This window comes from Artemia sp. Qi Xiang Cuo, chromosome 13 (assembly GCF_049724085.1).
Source record: "Artemia sp. Qi Xiang Cuo chromosome 13, ASM4972408v1, whole genome shotgun sequence".
Classification (NCBI taxonomy): domain Eukaryota; kingdom Metazoa; phylum Arthropoda; class Branchiopoda; order Anostraca; family Artemiidae; genus Artemia; species Artemia sp. Qi Xiang Cuo.
This window is the reverse complement of record NC_142806.1, coordinates 49177392-49186356: the sequence shown is the minus strand read 5'-3', so window position 1 is coordinate 49186356 and position 8965 is coordinate 49177392.

Genomic DNA, 8965 nt, shown 5'->3' with positions numbered 1-8965 from the left:
AATGCATAATCTCTCAAAATATGACTCTCATTTATTAGAGAATTAGTACCTGATAACTGTATTTTTGATTCAGCGGAGAGTTTTACATCGCTTTATAAAAAATAACTGTTTATGAAACCCAATACCAAATGCGTTTCATCAATTCACTCCGTAAACTGCAGTTGTTAAAGAAACAGTTTTAAGCATACTTCTGATTTGTTTCAAAATACTGAAGAATTTAAAGAAATAATAAAGAAAGGGAATTTCCCCTATGAAAATATTGATAGCTATGAAAAATAAATGATACAAAATTAACTTCAATAGACAAGTTTTATTCTCGATTAACAGGGAAAATATTTCTTAAGAAGATTATAAAAGAGCAAAATCCATTTGGAAATTATTCAAATGTAAAACACTCTTGAATTATACTAAATTATATCTAAAAAGTGATGCTTTATTTTTAGTCATTGAAATTAGAGGCCATTAAAAATATTTGAAAAATATGTTTAAGTAATTATAAACTAAATCCACTGCACTTCTTCTCAGCACCAGTACTAACATGGGAAGCTTTTCTCAAACACTATAAAGCTGAAATTTCATTATTTTGTGATGAAGATATGTATACCTTTATTGAAAAAAGAATAAGAGGCGGTGTATCTCAGTGTATGAAAAGATATGCTAAATCAAATAATAAATATACAACAACGTTAATAAAATATAACCTTCAAATTATTTAATGTATTTAGATGCTAATAATTTATATGGTTGGGTAATGCAACAAGCAGCAGAATAGCATATTCTAGGGAAACATTCAAGCTACAGAGGGAAACGACAGGCAAGTCACCCATCTCCACAGACTCCATGAAAGACAAAACAGGCGACCTTATTCAGACGGAAAAAGACCGCCTTGAGAGATGGAAAGAGCATTTCTCCGAGCTACTTAATCCCACAAAAGCTTCGTTTGATCTACCACATGTTTAGAGTCCAACAAAGAAGCACTACGAAATAGATCAATAGTCATTGTCTTTTTATACTATTCTATAGGTATTAAAAAAGGCAAAAAATCTTACAGCCCCTGGAGAAGATAGAAGACTAAAAAATATGTAAAGTCATCAACCCTACCATTAATCCAATTGAAAGATTTGCTAGTTAAAGTAAGGACCACAAAGAAATTCCCAAAAGACTGGAAACTCTCAGTACTTATACCGGTATACAAAAGGGAGAGAAGGCAGTCTGCTCGAACTACCGAGGTATATCACTAATAGACCACGCCATGAAGGTCTTTTGCATAATCGTCCTCAACCGTTTCAAGGCCGCCCTAGACAAGTTGACAAGACCAAAACAAGCAGGTTTCAGACCTGGCAAGGGCTGCCAAGAACATGTTCTTACCCTCCGCCTCATCCTACAGCAGAGCGAGAGATTTCAACTGTCTGTATTCTTCGGCTTCATTGACCTTGTTGCCACTTTCGACTCCCTTATCAGGACCGAGCTTTGGAAGATCATGGTGGAAGATGGTGTCCCAGCAGAACTGATCGAGATACTCAAAGGAGCCTATGAGTCTACAGTTACAAGGGTCCGAACTACCGACGGCGAAACAACGGAATTTGACGCTGTGTCAGGGGTCAAACAGGGGTGCCCCTTTTCATCATTTCTATTCAATAACATAATAGACTGGATAATGACGAATTCACTTTGCACCCACAAAGGCTTTGTCGTCGGTCAGAAAGAAGACAACTCGATCGCCCTGACAGACTTTGGCTTCGCAGACGATGTGGGTCTCATGAGTAGCTCGTCAGCTGAGCTCCAAAAGATAGTCAACGATGTTTCCTGTACATCAAATAAAACTGGCCTCATGATCAGCAAGTCTAAAACAAAATCATGAAAACAAACGCCCCAAACCACCCAGATATCCAACTAGAGGGCGGTACCAGTGAGACTGTTGAAGAGTTTTGCTACCTTGGGTCTATCCTAACACCAAACGTAGAAGCAAAGGCTGACGTTACAGCTCGAATAAAAAAAACATGAGGTCTCTTCTCGAGCTAGAAGAAGTCACTTTGGAACATACATAAAATTAGCACCAAAACAATGATGAGTGTCAACAGGGCAGATAATCGATCTATCTTGTTGTACACCTGTAAAACTTGGACTTTAAAGGCCGAAGAAACACTTTCACTAGAAGTATTCGACCATCGCTGCATGAGACACATACTACGGGTCAGTCGATGGTTTCATGTCTCAAACACTGAGGTCCGAAGGCGTTGTGGCCAGAAGGCCCCCCTCTCGGTAATCACAAAACAATGACGACTTAAATTCTTGGGACACACACTACGACTATCAGCAGGAACTATGTCCCGCAATGTCCTCACCTGCAACCCTCTTTCAACTTGGAAACGGAGACCAGGCGGCCAAAGGAAGAATCTCTGGCAGACATTCAAGAATGACCTGGATCCTTGGGGTGGCTTCCGATGACGTGGAAGTTGTTGGGATAAAAACTGGCTGAAGATTGCAGAAGAGGCTGCTGCTGACAGATCGTGTTGGACTACATCAGTAATCTTATCGTCCATTGGGGCCGGGCAGGTTGGATCATCCTCTGGTTCCTGCCGAAAGTGAGCAAAGTAAGTAATGTCACAAAATTTACCCGAAAAAGACATTACATGTATTAATATACACAACCATTTAAAAGAAAAAAACACCTCAGACTATTACCAAGAATTAAAAGATTACGTTCAGTCAGAAATGAATAAGGTTAATGTAGGAGCCATTTACGAAGTTGATTTAGAATATCCAAGAGAGTTGCACAATTCACATAAGGATTTACCACTAGCTCCTGAACATTTTCAATATAAATTAAGTATAACTTTACATAGTAAAATGAATTATGTTTTGCATTATAAGAACTTAGAATCTTATTTAAATCATGTCTTAATATTGAAAAAAGTACATAGAATACTAGAATTTTCTGAGTCACCCTATTTAAAATAATGAGAATCATAATACAAAATTACGACAAAAGGGAAAGAATGGTTCCGAGAAAGATTTTTTAAACTCATGGATAATGCTATTTTGGGAAAACCATGGAAAATGTTAGAACAAGAGCTAGTGTTGAAATAATCGGTAGTGATGAAAAAGGGCAAGAAATATATAAAAAATATAACTTTAGATCAGAAATCATATTTAGCGATACATTTTCAGTAGCTAGAATGGCCAAGTCGAAAATAAATCTAAATAAACCTATTTATATCGGATTCACTGTATTAGAGTTATCTAAATTACTGATGTATAAATTTCATTATGAATACATGAATCCAAAATATAATGAAAGTATTGATTTATGCTACTTGAATATGGATAGTTTTATTTATGATATTCAAACTAAGGATCCTGATGAAGATATAAAAGCTGACCTCCAAGAAAAATTAGATAATTTGGATTATAAGAAAGATAACCCTTATAACTTCCCTACAGTCAATAAAAAAGTAACAGGTATAATGAAAAATGAATTATCTGGAACAATAATGTCAGAGTTTATTGGTTTAAGATGATAAGTGTGCGCTTATTTGTTAGAGGGTGACGATGAAACCACAGCAAAGCTAAATTGAAAGGTATAAAAACGAATATCGTTAAAGATAAAATAACATAACAGAATTACAAAGATATATTATTCAGAAAAGTGGAAAGCCTATCAAAAAATCAGTATACTTTAAGAGCAAACGAACATAGAATGTTCTTAGATAAACAGAATAAAAAAAAACTTTAGATCCAAATGACACTAAAAGAAAGGTTTTGAAAAGTAAAGTAAATAAGGGACCTTGGGGATTTAGTCCCTTGAAGCTATAAGTTAGTTTAAGTATTATTAAGCTTATTAAGGTATTAAAGTTAAACTAGTTAGGTACTAAAGTTATGCTTTATAATTAAAGCGAAGCTATAAGCTTCAAAGCTATAAGGTAAAAGCTTCAAAGCTATAAGCTTCAAAGCTGTAAGCTTTAAACTTCAAAGCTACAAGTTTCAAAGCCATAGGCTGTAAGGTTCAAAGCCATAAGCTTCAAACTAGAAGCTATGAGCTTCAAAGCTATAAGCTTCAAAGCTAAGAGCTTAAAAGGTATAAGCTATAAGCTTCAAATCTATAATCTTAAAAACTACATGCTATAAGCTTCCAAGCTACAACCTTCAAACATATAAGCTATAAGCTTCAAAGCTAAAATCTATAAGCTTCAAAGCTATGCGCTTCAAAGCTATAGGCTTCAAAGCTATAAGCTTTAATGCATTAAGCTTCAAAGCTATAAGCTAGAAACCTCAAAGCTGTAGGCTGTAAGCTTCAAAGCTATAAGCTACAAAACTACGAGCTATAAGCTTCAAAGCTATAAGCTTAAAAGCTATAAGATTCAAAGCTATAAGCTATAAGCGTCAAATCTATAAGCTTCAAACCTATAAGATATGAGCTTCAAAGCAATAAAATTCAAACCTATAAGCTATAATCTTGAAAGCTATAAGCTCCTAAGCTATAAGCTTCAAAGCTAAAAGCTATAAGCTTCAAAGCTGTAATCTTCAAAACTATAAGCTTCAAATCTATAAGCTTCAAAGCAAAAGCTATAAGCTTCAATGCTATAGGCTATATGCTTCAAAGCTATTAACTATAAGCTTCAAATCTATAAGCTATAAGCTTCAAATCTATAAGCTTCAAAGCTGTAAGGTTCTAAGCTGTCAGCTTCAAAATTTTAAACTATAAACTTCACAGCCATAAGCTTCACAGTTGAATATTACTGAATAAAAATTTTACTTAATAAAAATTTTATTTAATAAAAATTTTACTTAATACAATTTTTACTAAGTAATTGGATGGAAGAGCACTTATTAAAGTATATGAATGTGAACAAAATAAAGATCGTTTTAAAAATAAACATCTGCTAGCACCTCAATGGCTGTTTTGACTATTCATTTGTGGAAACTCTTGATTTGGTTAAACCAATTTACTCTTGAGCTTGATTTATGATTACTTTTACTTTCAATAAATTTATCTTTATTTTAAAGATCTTGAAAAAGGATAATATAAAGATTTTATGATTAATATGAATGTCTTGAGAGAAAAACCGACATGGATCTTTTGACTGCGAGTGCATCTGAATTGAAAAAAGGAAAATATATTAACTACTTTAATCAACCAACTAAGAATCATGGATTTTTACTAATTGATCTGAAAAATAAATGATGAATCTCTCGGGTACAAAAATAACTTAGATATTCGCTTAATAAAATTTGCGTATACTAAATGAATAAGTTTGGAAGCTTAGGAAGTAAATATTGAACGTATAAAAATAACGAAAACAGATTACTGGATGAAGATTTTTATCTTGATTTACAATTGAAACAATTAACTTATCTAGGTTATCCAAAATCAGAAAATGATTCTATGAATTTGCAAAATGTGAAAATTATTTTAAACGCTTTCAAGAGTGAACTTGTTAACTAACAAATTCTTACAAATCAGTATTTAAGTGAGGACATTAATAGACTAGCTAAAATTTATCAATCACCTGTCAATGCATTGACTAGAATTGATGACAAAGGACTATAAGTAAAAAAATACCTTAAAAGTAACAAAAGCAGACATTAATGCAGAAAATATAAAAATTAGAAACGTTGCGACCTCAAAAAGTGGTGCAGATGTAGTTAATCGCTCAACGTTATTGGTACACTTGCAGGGTTTTATGCAGTTATCTGATTGCTATAAGCTATAAGCTTCAAAGCTATAAGTTGTAAGCTTCAAAGCTATAGGCTTCATAGTTAAATTTGACTTAGTAAAAATTTTAGTTTACAAAAATGTCCTATTAAAGTATATAAGTCAAATATTGATGGATAATGGATGGAAAATCTCCTATTAAAGTATACAAATGAGGAAAAAATATATATCGTTTTAAAACTAAACATCTGCTAGCACCTCAATGGTAGTTTCGACTATTGATTTGGGGAAACTCTGGATGTGGTAAAACCAATTTACTCTGGAACTTGCTTTATGATTACTTATACTTTCAAAAATTCATCTTTATGCCAAAGATTTTGAAGAAGATAAATATAAAGATTTAACGCTTAATAGAAATGTCTTGGAAGAAGAAAATGGCATGGATCGTTTGGCTGCGAGTAATGATAAAGGCGATAGCATTGATGTAGATGACCTAGATCCCAAGTGTCAATTAGTTATCTTTGACGATTTTGTAGCAGAAAACGATCAGAAAAAAATGAAGATTTATTCGTGAGACGTAGAAAACGAAATACATCAATAATCTATGTTTTTCAGAGCTATTTGATGCACCTAAAATTATACGATTAAATTGTAACTATTTTGCATGTTTCGAGTGTTATAATCCAAACTAAATTGATAAAATCATACAAAACCGTGCATCTGAATTGAAAAAATAAAAATTTATCAACTACTTCAATAAAGCAACACAGAATCATGGATTTTGACTAATTTATTTAAAAAATAATGAATCTCTAAGGTACAGAAAGAACTTAGATAATCGCTTAAGGAAATTTGCGTATACTAAATGAATAAGTTTGGAAGCTTAGGAAGTAAATTTCGGAAGTATACTAGTAACGAAAGCAGATTACTGGATGATGATGGTAATCTTGATGTACAATTAAAACGATTAACTGATCTAGGTGATCCAAAATCAGAGAAGGATGCTATGAATTTAAAAAATGTGACAATTATTTTAAGCGCTTTCAAGGATGAAGATGTTAACCAACAAGTTCTTACAAATCAGTATTCAAGTAAGGATATTAATAGATTAACTAAAATTTATCAATCACCTGACAAGATCTGAATTGACTAGATCTGATGATGAAGGAATATTATTAAAAAACACCCTAAAAGTAACAAAAGAAGATATTAATGCAGAAAATGTAAGAATTAGAAATGTAATAAACCCAAAAAATGGTGCAGATGTAGTTAATCTTGCAACGTTATTGGTAAACTCGAAGGGTTTTATGCAGTTATCTGATCATTTAAACAATTTTGAAAATGTTATAATAAATAATCTTGAAAAAGATCCCGATGAAGCAATGAAAAGAGAATGAAAGGAAGGTTGAAGTAAAAATCAAGCCTATGATTTTTTTTGAAAAGAGTATTACTAAAATCTTTACCTTGGAATTTTATCTATAAAAATAATTCTCTAATAAATGGAAGATTATACAATCTATTTATCAGAATTTCAAAAACAAAAAACTAAAACGTGTTTCGATGCTAAACAAAATACAAATTTAACGCATACAAAAGTGAATGAACGAGAACCTGTTAAGCTATTACTTCATAAAAGATATGTGACTAAGATTGAAAAATATAAAAACGAAAATAAAGGATGTGATCTTTATTTATCCTCTAAACACCTACATTAAAATCATCCAAGATTACCGTTCTTATCTCTTCTCGATAAATTTGAAATCAATAGGAAAGCTGACTTTATTGAACACACAATTCATTTATCTTCTTTTCAGAAAGTAAAAATAAACATATGTTTTAAGAAAAAAATATATAATATCATCAGCTAATTCTAAATGCTGCCTTACTTCTATTTTTAATACCATTAGCAGCTGCAATAGGCAAAGCTGCTCTAACAAGTGGTGCAGCTGCACTAGGTACATATGCAGGAAAGAAAATTGTTGATAAAATTACTGATTCTTTAAACGCTAGAGGTGAAGGCTTAACATTACCAGGGAGTTTATCAAAAGGTTGAGGTTTAAAATTACCCGGTACACACATAATTTCTGGATATGGATCGAAAGTGATTGTTGAAGCCCTCAAAAAACATGGTAGACTGAAAAAAATACAAGTAGAAGTGGTTAAAGAACCTAAACAACGTATAAGACCTAGAAAAGTTGTTGAAACTGAGATTCCACCATTCAAATTATGCTCGCTTCCGAAAAAACGGGGAACGGCAGAAAGAATCAAAAATCATATTATAACGCTGAAAAATTTTGATATATTGAATGAAGTAGGTCATATTTCTTATTTTCGAGGTGTTTTTTTCTCGAGATAACTTACTAAACAAAATCAATAAAAAAGAATGCGGCATAATTAGTTATGACTGCATGGGATCGCCTGGGCCGCATTGGACTTGTTATTTCAATGATGCCAAGTACTCATTTGTAGAATTTTATGATTCTTTTGGAATCCAACCTGGACATGAAGTTGCTAACTACTTAAAGACTTCAAACAAACAAATTGTTTATCATTCTACTCAAGTTCAAAATTATAACAATGTAAATTGTGGTAGTTTGTGTGCTGATTATATAAAACGAAAATTAAAGGGAACGGACCCACAGAATTTTGTTTAAAGTTTAGTTTCAAATATAAATGGAAGAAGAACTCAAAAAGAGATTGTTTGTTTATCGCAGAATTTTTAAACAGTATAGAAATGTTAGTAATGCTTTCTTACTATCTAAATTTATATTTATTGGCTCAGGTTTATCTGCCTTTGCTATGTTACCCCTTGTTTCTTTAAGGCCTGGGACAGTTCAGATTGAAATACTTGAAAAATACCTAATAATAACAAACAGAAAGGCTGAGTATAAAACTGCTTATTCATTCTATTTAGAATTACTGGCTATGAATAAATCGGGTGAAGTGACCAATGATCAAATAATTAAAAGAGAAAAGGAATTACGGAAAACGTTACAGTTTTTCCTCGTGAAAAAAAAAACTTGAAACAGGTAAAATGAAATGGTTACAAGTACTGCGTAAAGTCTGTAAAGTGTAACACATAAATAAAACCTTTCTTACTTTCCGCACTAACTTCTCCATAGTTTAAAAATACCAACCATCTTTTTCCTATAGCTACACATGCGATATGATACTCATATTCCATCTAACCAAATAACGCATCATTAACTAAAGGTTTGATTTTAAATGCTGAAAATTCTTTTCAAGTGTGTACTTAAGAAACCAGATCTCTAATAAACAAGTCAGACACAATTGCATACAGGATTCTGA